The following is a 19,745-nucleotide window of genomic DNA, read 5'->3' on the forward strand; positions in this document are numbered from 1 at the left end:
CAACGTATTATTCGAATACTATTCGCCCCATGACGCGCAGAGTGCCACGATTATCATTTAAATTGCACAAAGTGGCAATGCGCCGTGCATAAATATATCCGCGCTCTAATACGTTAGACTCACCGAGGCCGCAATTATTTGCCCATTTTTGTTCCGTCTCGTTAAATATATCTTGCGTTTTTACGAAAAATCGATCGCTCATACTCCGTATAAATCAACGGCACGCACATATATACATATTCTCGCATGATGAAGAAATATACTTGCGCGATATAAAACAGCAATTTCTACCTCATCCTATGAACCATTTTTATCTTAGAAACACTCATCGGAAAAATGCATATTTAATTTTTAATTTATTTATCTTCGTAAAATATTGAAATATTTCAAAAAATATTTTAATTAACATATGTATGCATTATTGTATCACATTAATAATCGAATAAAAAGAATATAATTTGCAAACATAAATATTTTTGCTTTCTATCTCAAATATATGTGCTCTATTCGCCTTTAATTCTTTTATGCGAAATAGAGAGTGTACACCCACAGAAAAGATTTTCGGATCTAATGCTATTACTCTTCAATCTATCATAAAATAGAATCGATATAGCGACAATCATATTTATTATTGAAAAAGGAATATTTTAATCTTAAATGGAAAATTCTTAAATCTAGAATAAAATGCTCTTGGCGCTATTCCGTTAATTTTCTCACAAAGATGAAGATGGAAATTTGTAGCAATCTAACATCAAGTTATTCTAAACGCAAGAATATATAAGCTTAGAGTTGTATATGTTACTCTTGTCTCAAGATAGTAAGACAATCTTATTTAATTCGAGAGAGAAGAAAAGGAATTATCGATTTAATTTTAAAATTCTTTTATTTTTATACCGCATAAGGTTGCGATACGATTAAATATGTCAAGAATATTTTTTGTCTCGTTATCAGAAATCCTTTCTGAGAGTGTAATGATTTTTTTTTCTATTTATTTTTATTTTTGATATAAAATTTGTTGGATACTCTGTTCTACCAGAAATAATTGTGTTTTAAATTTAATCATACGTAATGGAAAATCATGGAAATAGATGAAAAGAATTTTTACGAATGAGACGCTTCCACGTGCGTATGCAATAATATTATAATATCCTTGTAATTTTAATAACGCGATATTAGATCGAATGTCGAATATTTGCGATAGATCTGAGGAATGTGAAAAATTTGTCAATAGTATGCCACCGATAAAGCATGAAAACAACATATTTCCATTGCATCGAATGAACATATAATCCTGTGGAAGAACTTGCTTCTCGAATATTCGATTGGATTCCTCTTTTCTCCCGACATCAACTTTATCCTTCGATGCCTTTCAGGACGGAATTATTATAGAGATGCCTCCGTCAGAGAGTACACTCTCCATCTTTCCTCCTCTTTCCCCCTGTTTTTTTTTATCTTTTCCGTCATATTTCTTCGCTCAATACGTTTTCATATTTAATTTTTTGATGCACGCAAAGTCTTATTGCAACATCTTGTTGGAAAGTAAAATATATAAGTTATAAATTATATTTTATTTTCCGTCTTTCTCTCTTTTCCGCTCTGTTTTTCCTTATTCTTTTAATATAATTTTTCTATTAAATACAATTTTATTCCATATAACTGGATTTATTTATATGCTTCAACGCGATTCGATCTATAAGTATGGAATTATAAAATGCTATCATAAAATTAAGATACGTTAGAAAGAGAGAGAGAGAGAGAGAGAAAAATGTCATATAAAATACAATTTTTCTTCATAAGAATTTATAAAATTTATATTTCTCTAATGTACAATGGCTTGTTACGAGTTCGCTATTGTATCAAGCTTATACTGATAGAGTAGTTGCTACTAGTAATGGCTTTTGACAAACATTAATAAATTTCAAAGATAAATTTCTTACAAGTCTTTATATCTATACACTACACACGTTAACCATATAACTTCTCGAAAGCAATCTAATTTGCAAAATATGGAGTTTCCAGTGAATTTAATTTCTTTAACGTTCTAATTTTTTTTTATTCCTTTTTTTATTTTGTCCATGTGCATCTCGCTTTATCCCGCTCGTATTTTTGTCCATATTATTCTACAATTTCATCGCGTAATAACGCGCGGGCGATCGTGTCAGCTCTACGACACGGATTGTCCCGTAATCTACATAATGGCGAACAATGTTGCCGAGTAGGTGGAACGTCCAGGAATTAAAACATGACCGTCGGGCCTGAAATTTATAGCCGTCATTTCGCCGATTGTTAATGCCCCGGATAAGTATGCGCGCATTCGTCGTAAACTATTGTAAAGAAGTCGCGAGAAAACGGAACGCTACATCGTTCTTGCCCGTATTGCCCGGAGCAGCCGCGATGTAATGCGCTTTTTGTTTGCATCATCCGATTTCAGACTTGACGGGAAAGACGTTTTATATGGCCACAACAATTGTTGCATGTCTCTCGAGAAGCTAAGACTCGTTATTATATATATACAATGTAAATAAAAAGAGGGGAATAAATAATATAAACGATAAAAAGTCGAATAAATTGATTAAATAAAGCCAAAGCGAGAAGTTTGATACATCTTTTGTAAATATTCTCAAAAATATGACAAATATGATAAACTTATGTCAAATAGACTTTTGTTTTCAAATATTTCACATTTCGAAAATTTCAAAGTGTTTCTTCAATTTATAACATGTCACCGTATAAAAATAAGAACATTAAATTAAACTATCTTTCAATCTGACTAAATCGATAAGACTTTCGCCGATTTTATCAAGAAGAAAAAAGGTATAATGTTATCTTTAAATTTTTATCTTCCTAATTACGATTAAAAAAAAATTAGCGCTTAGATAGCTGTAGTAATTCTTTAATACAGCGCACACAGATGACGAGAAATGGACGATAAATTCTCACCTGTCAGACGGATTCTCAAATATTCAGGTAAATTCTACATGCGTGCGCGGAGCGGGGATGCCGTTCCCGGGAGAATCTGTCGATAAATTCGCCGGTCATCGAGGGGGAGAGGGAGGGGGTCCGGCCTCCTTCGCATTACGCTTGGCAGGTCACGATCGACCGTCTCTCCTTTCGACCTCGTCGCGCGAGTTTCGTGCCAAGCACGTCGGAGGCTCGTCTAGCTAGACAATTTGTTACTTCCTTATCATTCGACCGACTCTCTCGCGCTCTCTCTTCTTTCTCCGCGCCGTTACGATTCGCTCCTTCCGCGATGAAAGAAAGTGGTGGACGGGGGAGAGATTTATTAGACGTACACGAGGGGAATCGTACGAGCAACGAAATCGAGTTGCGGGACGAGTTATTCGCGGATGCATTTGATAAAACGCAGATAAGCGAATCTTGTATACGACTCTGACAAATGAGAAAAAAATTCGGAAGAGAGAGGGAAGGGATAACTAAGTAATTAAAGGAAGAGACAAGTGAAAAGGAGAGAGAGAGAGAGAGAGAGAGCAAGAAAAAAAAACTAATTCGAAGTAATAATTTATACGCTTTATATTAAACGGCGAGATAATTCAGAAATTAAATACACGCGATGACAGATAGAAACGTGAACGAAAGAACCGAAAGATTTAATGTGACCGATTAACATGACTCATTATCGCATATTGCTTATCAGAACATCTATCATTATTACATCTATTCCAATTTGTTTCTTGTTTACAGAACTAATTCGATCCTATCTTACGTTACTGAAATATATTCATAATGTATAAATCAATATCCAAAGTAATTAATATTTCTGGAAACTATTATAGCATATTATAGCACAAAGTTTCAATACGTTCCCTTTAACAAAATTATAAAATATACAAAAGCATTTATTTTATACATAAATTTGTATAAAATATTTAATGTAAATAAAAATTTAATTTCATTATAAATAATTCAAAGAATATTATATATCTTGTACTACAAATCCTGAAATGTATCATAAATATACTGTATGTGTTTGTATATAAATATGTAAAATTATTAATTATAAGTATATATATTTTGTTATATATTTTAAATATTTCAAAATACACGATTTAAAATATTATGCATCGTATTATAATGGTAAAATATTAGGTTATTAATACGAAGATAGACGAGCAATTAATTTAACAAATAAATAATGAATGGAGAAAATTCTAAATTGCTGACCTCGGAGTTGTTCCGCCGATGCCTTCCCGGACCCGGACCCGGACCCGCGTCTCCTCTCTTTCGTTTATCTTTTTGGTTGCTCCTCTTCATGGCACTCGCGAAAATACTTCTCATATGCAACGACACTCGGTTAACTATATCGCGCACTAATTACTAGAGTAACGACGATAGCACGGCACTTAACACGAACGAATTCATACAATGCTATCTTTATCGTTAACGAATATGCGCACGTCGCAATAACGCTCGAATTAACCTGTTTTATACCCGACGTTTTGCGAATGACTTCAAAAATCACATCCGCATAATCGCAAACTAATTAATCGCGCGGATAGATAATTTGCAAAGTATCTAATATACGGGATAATCGCGTTTCGAGAGACGATAGGAAGGAGCGTCTCTCGCGCTGCTGCCGACTCACTCGAGGCTCGCGATACGAATGAAGGCCACGAGCCAAGACACACGTACAACAATGATGTATACATAACAATAACACGCTACTAGCAAAAGTAAATACTTCGCGCATAAATAATGTTTGTTGATATCACGAAATAATTTAACACACTCTCTCTCTCTCTCTCTCTCTCTCTCTCTCTCTCTCTCATTATAAAACAAATTTATACCGTTGACAGAGCGTTATCAAAAAAATATATTCGAAAGAAATTTTAGATTTCTCTATTTGACTTATTTAACAAGATGCGAATTCTTGCAAATTCGCAATTCAGTAAATTTTCTTTTTTATCATTAGCGTCTTTACTTTGTTAAAAAATATAAAATGCGTGTCGATATATCTTAAATGATAGATTTTGAAAAAAGATAATCGACTCTTTATGTATCGATTCTATATATAAATTTGCAATTTATATGCAATTCCGAGAGAGAGAGAGAGAGAGAGAGCGAAAAAAATATTCGAGCGTGTAAGATGATTTATTTATGCATAGAGTACCGTCGCATCAGAAATTATTATTAGCACACACAATCGTATATAAGTTATATATAATTATAATTCAATTCCTGTTAATTTATGTCAAATGATTTGTTAATTCGAATTTTAAGAGATTACTAATCTTTCTCCTTTTCTCTCACTATGCGCGATAACTTGCTAAACAAGTCTCAATTTAACAATAAGTTTAAACTAATCTGTAATTGTGTGTGTATGCGTTGTATAAATATTATATATTCCAATGAAGGATCATAATTCTAATAACTCAATTAATATAATAAAAAAAAATAATATAATTATAGTAGAATTAAGAAATAAGAATATTTGTCCCGTTTTAGCTTCTTTTATTCATCAATTATTCAGCAATTATTCTATCCGATTATATTAATCTTGACTGGCTTTCATGAAAATGTCGATTAATTTATATTATTTTTTTAATATTTTTCTCATCGCAAACATAATCTATAATGTGTACAGCGTATGTGCAACCTTCCGCAAGAATTTTCACAATATTACAGAGCATGAAATATAAATCTAATCCTATTCTACTTCATTTCCTTTCTTTCTATATTGAAATATGGTACCCCTCCTATTCGATCTTACGATTTAACGTAAGAATCGTTTTCCGAACTACTGAGACCGTGTTCATTCAGACGTGCTGTGACTTACGTAATCGTCTACTACGAATGCACTATACAAGAGACAGAAATTACGACTAACGTTGCTTTCGCGAGGCCGCTCTCATGAATGGATTATTGCTGATCGGTCGTTTGCCATCGCTGATAAGAGCGCCTAACGACACACGAGAGGCAATTAAATAATGAACACGATCGTCGATTCGCGTCATTGTAAAAGTGTGCGCATCCTAAAAAATATGTCGTAAAACGGCATTTTTTTTAAATAACGGCTGTGTATGCGTTGACTAGCTATCGTGCTTTTTTTTCTTCTTTTCTTTTCTTTTCTTTTTTTATCATTGTGGAATGCGATATCGTTAGAGATTTATGATTTTTTTTTTTTTTTTTTAAATTGCATGACTATTATACATGATAATAATTCTAACAATAGCAAGATATTTTCTATAACTGCCAACACATCAAAAGTAGTTATTGTATTTAAAATAAAAAAATAAGAATTTTTACATATGTATTATTTCTCCTATTAAATATAAATAATTGTAAGATAATTATTTATATATGTTTTTTTTATTGAAACTCTTTTTGAAATATTTAATTGATTTTACGCAACAGATTTCAAACACGTGCATCCCTCGTTAAAAATTTCAAATAATCAAATTAAAATGATAATTTATTATCAGGCGCAAAATAATATTAAAATATTGTAATGCTACATGTTTTTATGAATTTATATCCATTTTTCTCTTATTTACGTCTCTTTCGGCCTATTTCGCTTCATATTTTTATTAAATCGTGTTTGTTTTCGTAAATCAGCAGTAAAAATAAACGGTTGTTTTTAAAATGGATACGTATAATAGTTTTGTATTTTTCTGAATACTTTCCTTCTCTCTCTCTCTCTCTCTCTCTCTCTCTCTCTCTCTCTCTCTCTCTCTCCTACATGATATGTGAAATAATATTTTAACAAGAATCCAAGAAAAAGAGCATGTTTAAAATAATCGATGCACAAAATTTCGATAACTTTAGATATTATTTTAAATCAGAATTTCTATTTTCACGAAAATTGAAAATTTTAAATTAATTTGTTATTATGTGTAAATAGAATTTCTTTCTTTCTCTTAAAGCTATTTAAATAATTATTTCCACAATAATCTACATTTTAAATATATTTCTCTTCATTGAAAAGAAGATAAGTAAGTTCACATATACAAAGATCATATATCTTAGTATTCTTGAAATTTTAAATACATATTTAACAAGTTATATTCCATTTTTTACAAATTTTATTTTTAACATAATTTTTAATGAAATGTTAATCTTTCTCTCTCCTTTGCGGTAACATCCTTTATATAATATCACCGCGGTTTACAACCGCAAAGGGTTGATATTAGAAGAATACGAGAGTATATGTTTCTTTCCGTTTCTTTGTATTGTTAGAGTTAATTTCGAAAATTGGTTGCCATCTATTTCAACACATACATACGTATATTCCATTTCGGGAGTCTATGCATATGATTTAGCTCACCGGAATGCCGACGGATTCAAGTTCCTCGGATGGCAACTTCCAAATGTGGAGCACGAACTTAATTAGCGGAATTGTCAAGAAACGAGATTGGAGGGCCACCAGTGCTGGCGACGTAATTAATTAGCGTGCGCGACACGATCCTCTAATAAGATTTTGCCTGTCGATTGTTCCATCATCGACGTGTACTGCCTAGTGGCCGCTGATAACGCAGCATCTCACACTTTACAAGAAAATGAAGTACAAGCGGTAATCGGTGCATGCAACAGACTGATTGATATGCCGCAAGCTCGGCGGGCGTTTAAACTCTATTACCAATTTTATTGTCCACACAGAATATAAACGTATCCGTTGATTCTTAAGTATTCGCGTAATAAACATTGTACACAGATATACGTTAAAACAGTATCGGTTTCATTTCTCTTCCAGAAATAGACTTGGTATTAAATACTAAAGATTTTTTTTTTTTTTTTTTTTTTTTTTTTTTTTTTTTTTTTTTTTTTAATGTAAGAAAAGGGTTCTAATAATCTCTTCCGTATCTAAAAAAAAAGAGATCTTGAATCAAATCGATTCGACACGTATCATATATGTATCCGAATTTATGACAGGATGACAGAAAAATGGATTTCTATTTATTATAAATACATGTAAATATTTTTTATTTTTTTAGAAAATATATATTTTTGAAAAAATAAAAAATATTTACATGTATGAATCTCTATTGTTGAGATGAAAAAATGTTTGTTCATATATACATATATGGCAAATTAATTCCTTTCACGTTTCATTGTATATAAATATTCAGTAAGCAAATTGTTGGGTAAATATATTACGGTTTATAAGTAATACATATACATATATATATATATATATATATATATATGTGTGTGTGTGTGTGTGTGTGTGTGTGTGTGTGTGTGTGTGTGTGTGTGTGTGTGTGTGTGTGTGTGTGTGTGTGTGTGTGTGTGTGTGTGTGTGTGTGTGTGTGTGTGTGTGTCTATATATATATATATATATATATATATATATATATATATATATATATATACGTATATGTCTAAATGTGATTTTACACACAAATGCGAATCAAATTAAGCTACTTATCTGCAAAACATAATTGAATAAAACAGTGCGTATTAAATTATGTAAGCGACATGACGCACGTGAAAGCTCCAAAGCCAAAAGCTGAGCGAAGAGAAACGTCATTAAATTTGCAACGTCGCTCGACACCGTAGAGCGCGAATATAACAGGGGAAAATACACATCCGAATAAAACGTATAGCTCTTTCGTGTCCCGCGATCGGGTGTCGCGAAAAGTACTCTTGGAGAAGAAACTTGACATCGTCGTCCTACGACGGCAGATTGGATTCAATTTCAATATTGTTTTCATTCACGATTCTCCATCCGCGATCATATAAAGGATCGTTCAAGAATCTCTCTCTCGGTAGGCGAAAAACTGGTAGTGTCGAAGAGACGACATAATTTCACACGTGGGCGAACGCAAAATTCGTGACGTCGGTAATGTGGATGTTACTCGATTAAAATACAAAAGACGAGAGAGGGTTTATACTGTGTTAGATCGAGTTTCGAAAGCGCGGACGACCAAATAATAAAATATTTTCGAAACAGATTCGACGGAGAGATTAAGGGGGAAAAAAAGAAGCGATTTCGCGCTCGACGAAACTAATTTCGTGCCCTTCGCGAGGCGAACAAGCGGCTCGTCGTCTATCGATTGTCATACGCTTCGAACAATCAATGCGCACCATCATGCCGATTGATATTTCACGACGCGACGCGAATATTGACTGCGGGCATTTTCTGTGACGATCCACCTTTATATTATTCCATACATGGCGCAGTGTCGACCAACAAAGATTGTCAACAGAGTCCGATCTGCGCGATTATGTTATTTTCAGCATATAACTCGGTACCGTCTATGAATAAATTCATATTCTATCTATTTAGATCTGTAAGCTTTGGAATTTTCATACCAAAATACACGATCTTATTGTCGCTTGTTATCGCGGAGTTAAATACAGTTTGCATCAATCAAGATCAAAACTTTTGTCATATTATATCTAAAACATTGTTTACTTTATCAAGTAGACGACATTGAAGATAAGTTAATGCAATTTAGTTTCTTACATGTATATGAAACACATTTTATGTCAAATTATACTTCCTTATGCGTCTTACAAAAAGTAGAATTTAATTCTTCTAATGTTTATGAATATTTCAACATAATATTTACATACTATTTTGTCTTGAATAAAAATAAAATAATTAATCATAAAAAGTTACGCATTATTAGATAGTATACAAAATTATCGTTAAATTTAATATTATTAGTAATAATAATATTAATATTATATGTTTTCTAATTATAATTATACAATATATAAAGCTCCAATGTAATAAATAACATAATAAATATAATTGTAATAATATAAATCACGACTTGACAAAAAAAAAAGAAGAATTCACTAATGTTTGCTTTATATCTAAAACGTTGAAAAAATTTGATTATCTAAGCGGAAGCGATTGGTCGCGATCAGATAATTGAAGTTTACCGGCGAAAAGAAAATACATTTACATCAACAAACCCGAGAGATCGGCCCGGTTCTTTACAACTTGGAGGGAAACTTTCTTGGCAAAAATACCGCGACATGCACATCCATCAAAATCTTGACTTTCCCTCGTTTGATGAATCACCTAATCGATATTGATTAAACATCAGCCTGTGCCTCTATAGAGAACGATAAGACGACGTCTTCAGAGAAATATAATATATAATTCAGTAATTATATGGTTACGCGAATGCAAAATATTTGCTAAACAAAAAGAGAAACACAACATCGCCGCGATACTTAACTTAATAATTTATAGTTTGATGTTCTTAATTATTTACACCGGTCGCTCTCTCGAGCGGAATTACGTAGGATTACTATGATAATCAATTTCTCGTGGAGGATAAGTTCATGAATAATTAAATATGCGTTCCATGCGATATAATTTCTAACATTTCCTCGCGATACTCGCAACATATGTGTGTTCAAATACCATATAATTCTATTTCGAAAAACGAAGGTACAAAAAATATCGGATCGTCTACAATTCGAGAAATTTCCAACTGTCATTTTCGCCGAGCGCTGAATTCATATCCGCGTGTTAACAATTTTTCTTCTATAACCAATCTACACGACCCCAAATAGGTGACGAGGAGTTCAATAAAAAGCGCTGTCGAACGCGTACCGGGCACACAGCACTTGGACACGTTCCCTCGAAGATGACGAAGAGCGAATTTCCGGCCGAGCGATCGCGCAGACCGCAAAATGTCGATTGGACGCGTCGTGCGCGTCCGTAGAGTCCCATCAGAATTTCATTACGCGCATAAACCCCACGGTCAATTTCAAGCCATGTCTCTGGTATACCTCAAATGGCAACACGAATATATTACGTATCCAAGCGCGTCACATTCGAGGTAACCGAACACGGATGCGTATCGGAGAGTCGATATTAATCCTGAGATGCGATAGCCAATTCTCATTTTATCTATCAAAAACGATATGGCAATATATATTATAACGTGGCAATATAATTATAATATATAAGTTATTATAATTATTAGTAATTTAAGATATACTTTTAAGAGATGCAAAAAAGCATAATTTGAACATAATTTACAATAATTGATATTAAAAAAAGAAATATGTAAATAACACACAATTTTATTAGAGAAAGAAAGAAAGATTTCCGCATTGCAATCTCTCTCTCTCTATTCAAATGATAATAGGTCATCCAGTATAATATTAAGATCATAAAAATGTGAAACAATTCGGGACTTCATCGTAAAAATAACGATCGTAGCACAATACGCAATATGATGTCGATTAAATCTCCAATGCGCTATTAAATCTTTACATTATACACAATCAACTTTTACATCGTTTTATAAAGTATAATCTGCGCAAGCGATACACGCGTATGCGTGGTAAAATAAAATACAATAGAAATGGCAATAAATCAATATTTATACAGCGCGACACGCGCGCGATCATTTTGCAAACGCTTCAAAGAATCAAAGTATTTCAGTAACACATCCGATATACGGTAAAATCGATGGCTCATCACATTTGACGTTCTCTGCAAATATCAAATGACACGTAAATGCATTAACACGTACTATTACAAATAGACAAACGCGTTTTTTTTTACACAGTTCAAAAGCTGTTTAAACACTATGCGTTCAATGGAATACTGTACAATTTCTTTTTATCTTGTACCGAGAAGTTAATATGACACCGCGAGTTGCGAAATCAGAGGACAAAAAGCAAATTATATAAAGTTTTTATCGCGTATTTTATAGCTATTTACTTCGAATATTTTTGCGAATTTCATTGTATATTTAATTCAAGTATTATTTTTGAATTTTGAAGAAATTGGATTAAAAAAAAGATTGTGCATGTAGAAATCTATATATTGTATTATATCAAAATTAAAGCACGTATATTTGAAAAAAAAAAATATGCGTTAATAATTTGTGATCTCAATTGCCTCTGGATGTAAAATCTAATTCACGCAGTTCGAAGTTATTGTCATCTCGCTCTATCAGCTCTTCAGAATCTTTTCCCCAAGCAGAAGCGAATAATTTTCACGGAGATTTGGATTCGAAAAGACCTGCGAGTGCAATTTTTCGTTGTCGAAATGGTCTTAATATCGAATGCTGTAAGTGTAAGTGAAAAACGACGACTGCGTCAAAAACTTCCGCTCAGCGGGAGGTTACTGTTTATGCTGTTTATCGAGGATCCATCGACTAATATCAGAAACAGAACTAAAAACTAAAAATCTCACTTCGGTTCTTTTGCCCCGTTGCTCCGACGAAAGAGCTCGTAATTAACCGTTAAAAAGTTTCGTAAATGCTGACCGAAGTGAAAACTGATCTCTGCTTTTTAAAGGAAAAGCGCCGGGAGAGGATCCAAAAGCGAATATTCCCGCTAATTATGTTGATTAAATGTGCACATCCAAAACCTAAAGCTAAAGAATCTAAGGGATGAGAGGAACATCATTGCGTTTATTCAAACATGAAGGAAAATGCGAAACTTTTTAAAGTGGATGCTACAATATATACATAAAAATTAAATCTGTTTAAAATAAGGGGTAGAATTTATATCTAAATATGTAAAGAAGATATGGGAAAGAGACAAATATTTCAGTCATGTTCCTCACATTAAGAATTATCTTTTCTCGCGATAACAGATGATAACTCTATCTCTTGCAATAAGATGATGATAGCTTCTGAAATTCCTTACCGCTTCCCCTCCCTCGTCCTTTCCTCGTTTGGACATAATATACATCTCAAAGGTGACGAAGATGAAGTTATCGCAACCATTACGTTTCATGCTAGCATGGAATAAGCAAGTTCGCTAAAATATATATCAAGTGTATCCCGCTTCCATCGCTCCAGCCAGAGAAACGTTGAATTGTTCGCTCACCATCGCCGCAAGGGCGGTTAAATTTCACTCCCGGGTTTCTAATATCTAATTACTTCCGTGTAAGGAAGCAGGACACGCAAATATGTATTTAATCTAGAAAACTAAAGATTCGATCGCGATCCGTATTTAGATCGAGAAGGATTCGATTTTATCTCGAATGACGAATAAATTCGCCCACGGACCGATCCGTGTGGCTCGTACAAAGTCCGCCTACGATAGCGAAGCTATCCGAGGTTAACATTGTTTGCGGCGAGAAGTTGGATTACTTCGGTATTAACGACAGTGAACGGGCGCAGAGGCGAGCCCAAGGGAATTGTCTTCTCTTTCTCTTTCTCTCTAGCAACAATTCTCCGGGTAATAATTCAATGTGTGTGTTACTCGCTCCGCCGTTATACGATCGATCGCATTAACGACGTATCGAATGGATACTTCCATCACGCTTCCGGTTTTTCCCTCCGAAGCGTTACTCACTTTATATCCCCTCTCCCCCAAGTTCGATCGGGCTAATGGATGAAGATGCGATGGGAAATTGGATACGGAAGATGAATTAAATTTGGTGATGATTCACGGAGCTTTCATGGAAGCGTTATAGAACACTTTGATCGTTTACGCGAAAAGGGGAGAGAAGATAGACCTGCTTTGTTTGACAATATCAATCTCAAAATCTGGCGCCTGTTATTTACACGTGAGCCAAGTTTACCGGGATATATCGACTTACTAAACTGGTATAGCCCGTATATACGACGCATGTATACAAAATAGGAAATCATGATTTATCTACGTCGCGCGTCGCACTATACGTGGGCCCGTTGGTCCACAGCCAGAGGGTCGATAATTAAACGTCGCCTTTCGCAATCGCGAGACAGCCGGAATAGCGAGCGTGATCGCCGAGAGTTAGCGTAATGTCACGCGCGATCAATCCGCCGTCGAATTGTACACAATTTCATTTGGCCGATGTGTTTTACACCTATTACCGATCACAGCTCTCTCCGCCTCTCTGTCGCGTGTATGATTACATTGCTTATGCATTGATTCAAGTTACGTAAAGTAACTAGAAGATTTCGAAAATAATGATTAAAAAATCGCTAAAGAAGAAGCGAATGAACGGAAATCCGCGCCTCTTTCTTTAATTATAATAATATAAGTAAGAAGAAATAAATAATAAATCGTCTCGCAGGCGAGAAGAAATTCAGATGCATGTATATTGCAAGATATATTGTCGGTTTCGCGCGATTGGAAGATAAATTATCGTAGCGACAAATACGCGGAACTTAGTACGGTTAATCAAAATTCGCAAATGTCTTTGCAGAGAGAAACGGAACTTGATAAACGGACCAGAGTTTCTCGATGAAACTCCTTCGAGGGAGGAGGATACGACAGGACTAAAACACGTTAGTAAATCTACGGACAAACTGTTACCATCTCTAGATCCCCCGGGCGGAGAGAACATCGAGAGAGGCCTCTAATTACTCCGTGGATTAAGCGAGACGCTTACGCGATCCTCTTAGACGAGTATTTACAACGTCGATACTCGCGAATCTTAGCAAATCTCGCAATTAAAGCCACTGCTTGGCAGACTGCCGCGCCTTGAGCATTCATAAATCTTGCAATATATAAAATCAACTTGGAGCAAACAATGTTCGTGTCGCACATTCGAGATTTAAATTATATCTGATTACGAAACGCAGCGATGTTGATGAACAACAGGTGATTATGTTGCATCAACAAAATACGAAAAACAAATAAAAATCTCTCTAAAATTATACAATATATATATATATATATATATATATATATATAATTATTAATATATATATTAACGACAAATTTTATTATTTATCAAGTATATGTATTAATATTCACATTTATTTAACTATTTGCATTGATTATTAAGGATATATTTGTATTATATTCTAATTTGTATTATATTCATCCATATCGTTAGATAATATTGACCAAAAGTAAGACAAAGAACAGTAATCCTTTACTCACTGTAATTGTTTATTAAAAGTCATTCGATACCAAGCTCACGTATTAAAAGAAACACTAATAAATTCTAAACTCGGAAACTCTTGCGTCCGTCCGTCGCGTCGGTGCGTTTTGCAAGACGCAACGCGCGCATCCTGACGCATGCGGTATGAAAATCGACCCTCTGCGAGCACGTGAACGAACTGCTAAGATCTCGGGGAAAAAGAATCTCGCGCCGACGTAGCTCTGGTAGAAATTGCGCCGCTCGATGGTCTATGTTTATAGCGCGCGATTGTGAGACTCTAGAGACATTTTACAAATGGCTTTTAATACCTCGTTTCGGAATTCGAGCCATTTTCCGAGCACAGGGATAAAAATCGATCGCACTCCCATGGGACTAAGCAAACCATGTAGCATTCTCATTCGGTTCGTGTTTCCGTCCGATGGTTTGCTTAGTCCCTCTTGGATTTCGCTTCGAGATATATATATATATATATATATATATATATATATATATATATATATATATATATAATCTGCTCACATGTTCGATTAAATGTAATTCCATCGAAATCATGTACTTTTTATAGCTAAAAATGTAAAAAAGAATATTACGGATATCACGGTAAATTCATTGGATATGTAAAAAAGTTATTTAAAATGCAATAATTAAATATATTAATTTTAATTAAACAAAAATATTACAGAGAGAAATTCTTATTTACAATAGTATTAAAATTTTTCAAACTTGGATTGACTATTTATATTTCAAATACTATTTTGCTTACACTATTTAGAATATTTTATGTAGAATATTTTATAAAATGATCAGAAAAATTAGAAAAAAAAAACAAAAAAACGCAAAATTTATCTTAAAATAATTATTGTTTATTTATCGCTAATTTACAAAAACACAACTAATATATAAAAAACGGAAATTTAATCAAATGCAAACAAGAACAGATATATATTAATAATCAGAATGAATATAAATTCGTAAAAATAGTATTCAAGTATTTTAATATTTACGATAATTAATTTAATATTATCTTTCATTAGAATGGAACGAAATAATTGTCATCTTTTGCAGTCTTTAACAACATGCGAAAATTAATATATTTATTTCTAAAAATTGATATATTTTTCGTGAAATCATCCACGCATTTAAAATTTTAATTAACGTACAAGTAAATTATCATATATTAATTAAATTATTATTATTATTATTATCATTATATATTCTTTAAATACGAACCAATAAATTGTCCGATTGATCGCGCTCGATCGCCGTCGCATACGCGGTATAAATACGGGTCTATCGTATAACGTATTCTAGGCACGAGTACGTGCGATGCGATCGGATGAATCTACAGAAGGTGCAAAATCGATTCCGTCGGCGTTCTAAATCCCACCGCGACGCGATCCTAAATCTGTCCATACGTCGTTCCGATCGGCTCGCATTTGGCTCGCCTCACCGATGATATCTCAAGAGAGCCACCCGAGGTGGCTACCCGATGACAGATCGATCATATTAGGCCGCTCGCCATCGTCGACGAACAATGAGCGATCGGGCGCGTTAATGCCGCGATTTGCAGTCGAGGATCTGCACAGAGGAAGGCCGACGCCGCCGTCGTCCGATGGAATATCAAACAGACTGCTGTCTGTCTGCATACGGCTTACGCCGTCATTTGACAGCTCTCTCGTCGCCTCTACTAACGGCTCTCGAGGCCGCCGCCGCCGCCGCCCATGCCTCTTCACTTTGCCCGATTCTCTCGCCGCGCAAAAGTTATGTATCAAGTGCCTATTTAAAGTTTGAAAAAATTTTCTTTAAGAAACTTTGAAATATTTCAATCATCAGTTTCCCTTCGTAGTATCTTATTGTTAGAATATAAGTACAAGAGCACTTTTAAATTTCAATTATCATAATTTTAATATGGATAAGATTCTATCCTAAAAATTTTATCGGCTTATTCCGTCTCCTTCTCTTGCTATATATAAAAATAATCTAAGCTTGATTAGAAGAACGTGCTCGTGTAACGTCTGCCGCGCGGACGGAATATCGTAGTTGGTTTAATGAATTCCTTGTACGGACGATAATCGCGGCAATTAGATAAACGCGTGCGCGATCGGACTTGGAGCGAGAGAATCTCGTCGCCGGTGGTCGCGACGCGGACAAATCCTCGTTAGATCCTTAAACCGGAAAGCCCGCCGGACATTACTCATTGGACGACGACGACGACGACGAGCTTCGCTGTAAAAGACGCGAGCCACCAACATCGAACTCTAAGCCGACATTGTCACGTTCCGCTCCGAGAAAATGGAGAAAAGTCGCCGGGAGACTATAATTCCGTGAACATAAATCGCGAATGTGTTAATCCTTAAAGCGGTATGAAACTTGGAAATGTCGGATTTAACAGACATTCCTCTTGGACAACTTTTCAAACGTTACGCATTTACGATAAAAACGAGTCACGATTGCAATAAAAGTTGATGTTCCAGCAATATTGCTTTAAAAAAAAAGAGAGAGAGAGAGAGAGAGAGAGAAAACTTATTTTAGATTACACAACTAATTTTTAAAAGAAAAAAATAGCAGAAAGAACTCATATTTTTATAGCAATTTATTTCATTCCAATCCTTAATTTTGAATTTTTAATATTGACGATATTATCTTATCGTTTTTTTTTTCCTCTCTCTAAACGCTATCGATTTAACAATGTGCATTTACATATTTTTTTTTTGAATATTCTAATATTCTTCTGGATATTCATCTGGGTATATAATATAGAACGTTAAAGTTCATGGACAGCGCAACACAAAGAAGGAAAGCTATTTTCATTAGATGGAACAATATTGTTGGAATGAAGAGATAACGCTCGGCTATATATTCGCGCCCACCTGCTAGTCGAGATTATTAGCAGAGAGATAATTAAGTTTGTAAAGAAGGAAACGCGAGAGAAAAATCAACACAAACTTTATGTGTAAAAGATCTGTTCTAAATTCATAAACTATGATTGCACGCCGATATATATATATATATATATATATATATATATATATATATATATAAGCGCAGCGTTAATATAATAAACAAAATAAAATAATTAATTAATAATAATAATAATAATAAATAATATCTAAGAAAATCAAAATTTCGAACGGAGTTTCAATTCAACGATTAATATCTCATTACCTAAGGATTCAGTTGAATATTGGTAAATATCATGACATTTAATTAAATGCAGCCTTTCACGTTATTAAAGTCGTATATATTTTTCCAACGCGCAGTGAGAGCCGCGTTAAAAACTGCTGAGTTTCAAACGCATTTCAGAAACTTTTGACTAAAGGGGTGGGGGGGGCTCGACTATTTAAAATCCAATTTAATTAAAATCTTTTTTACGTTCACAAGCTTCGCGATTACCGAGCATTGCATATCGCGAGTATTCAAGGCGTGCGCGACGAACGAAATTATGTCACATATGGTATGTCGATCGTGAAACCAGCGTCCAATAATCGATACAACATTCGCGAGATGCAAACGGAACAAAAGGAAAATTCTCCTTCTTGACTGCCTTAATCGAATACTTATTTGTTTATGAACAGTATGTGCTTGTCATTCGCATGTACTCATCGATAAACGAAGACACGAATTGCCTTGACAATTGCTTAACATCGCTCTTAGCGTAAACGCGCTATATTGCATTGCCATACACGCGCGTATGATCCTACATAATCGACGACAAAAATATTGTACAATAAATCGATCCAAAGAAAAACCGCAGCTTGCTAAACGATATCGTATTATAAGAAGCAATTCTTTACAGCTAAATAATTCTAAAATTATGCTAAAAATTTTACATGTACATAATATACTAGCGATCTTTACATTTATATATTAAATATAAAAATTGTTCATGTAACATAAAACCGAAGCTGTCGCAAACACTTGTCCATTTTCTCCCTCGTTTCCCATTCCGATTTCACACAGAAATCAATTCCGCCACAGAGCAACATAGTAAGTAACAAGCGAAGTATAAAATCTCGTAAGTTTCCAGGAGATTGCAATTGTCCAAGTTACTTGCGTCAATCGGATAAAATGGATACCGTCTACGGTAAAGTGATCAATACACCGACGATACAATATACGAAGCTTTATGTATTATATCTTATTGTTAGAACGAAATCGCGGAGCGAAACGAGTGAAGCCGCAGAAAGGGGGAAACCGTCATAGCAAACTCTCTGAAAAGACCTCAGGAGGTCCATGCGTCGCTGTGTATGAGTCAGTATATGTATGTGTGTACGTGTGCATAGTATATGTATTAATACAAAACGAGGCAAGCATGCAAGCAAGCAAAGCGGAAAGTTCAGAGCAAACCAAGTTCACCCGAAAAAGTATTCGGAAAAAAATGCAAAATACGCTTCCTCTCCGCCCTCTATTGGTACTCAATTATCGATTATAAAAAAATGTCCTATCTTAAGAAGAAGAAGAAAAAAAAACCTGTACAGACTGTATGATACTAAACTATAAACTATTTGACAAATTTGATAACAACTTTCCTTTAAGTTGAAAATTTAAGTTTCATAACATTAGGGAAATTAAAGTGGTTTCTTCATAGAATTATTCAATCAATATTTGAAGCGAATCTACTTTAGCGAAAATTTGACGTCAAGCTTGATTAAGGATGCTTAGCATTATAGATTTAAAAAAAAATACAGCAAATGCTGCTTAATTAAAAATAAATATCATTGATTTAAATAACCAGTATTATTTAATATTTCAATGTTCAAATATTAATCTTTCCTTTAAATTCCTAAGAAAATATTCAAAAATTAATTAAACTTGTAGTTTAAATATTTAATTAAATTTAAGATAGAGTCACAAATGTGATTTTTTAAATCGGAAATAAAAAGAGCAAAAATTAAATTTAAGTTTTTACCGAGAAAAAATCCAACGAAAAAAATCTATCGAAGATAACAGCGTTTACTAACGTTAAAGAATTATTGTATTT

General features: G+C 34.0%; 1 protein-coding gene across 6 annotated transcripts in view; it reads right to left on the minus strand.

The window, feature by feature from the left end:
- Positions 1–19,745, minus strand: part of Pde9 (phosphodiesterase 9) — a 132,528-nt gene that overhangs the window by 75,009 nt on the left and 37,774 nt on the right. Inside the window, exon 1 of one of the 6 annotated variants that reach the window (XM_070306534.1) lies at positions 4,183–4,952. The exons of the other annotated variants lie outside the window; for them this stretch is intronic. The gene's annotated coding sequence lies outside the window, so the exon portion shown is untranslated. Of the gene's footprint in view, positions 1–4,182; positions 4,953–19,745 lie in introns of those variants that run through there. 6 annotated transcript variants of the gene reach the window in all.

The sequence above is a fragment of the Polyergus mexicanus genome, unplaced genomic scaffold, assembly GCF_030449975.1.
Source record: "Polyergus mexicanus isolate NDT 795.1 unplaced genomic scaffold, iyPolMexi1.0 SCAF_13, whole genome shotgun sequence".
In the NCBI taxonomy this organism is placed as follows: domain Eukaryota; kingdom Metazoa; phylum Arthropoda; class Insecta; order Hymenoptera; family Formicidae; genus Polyergus; species Polyergus mexicanus.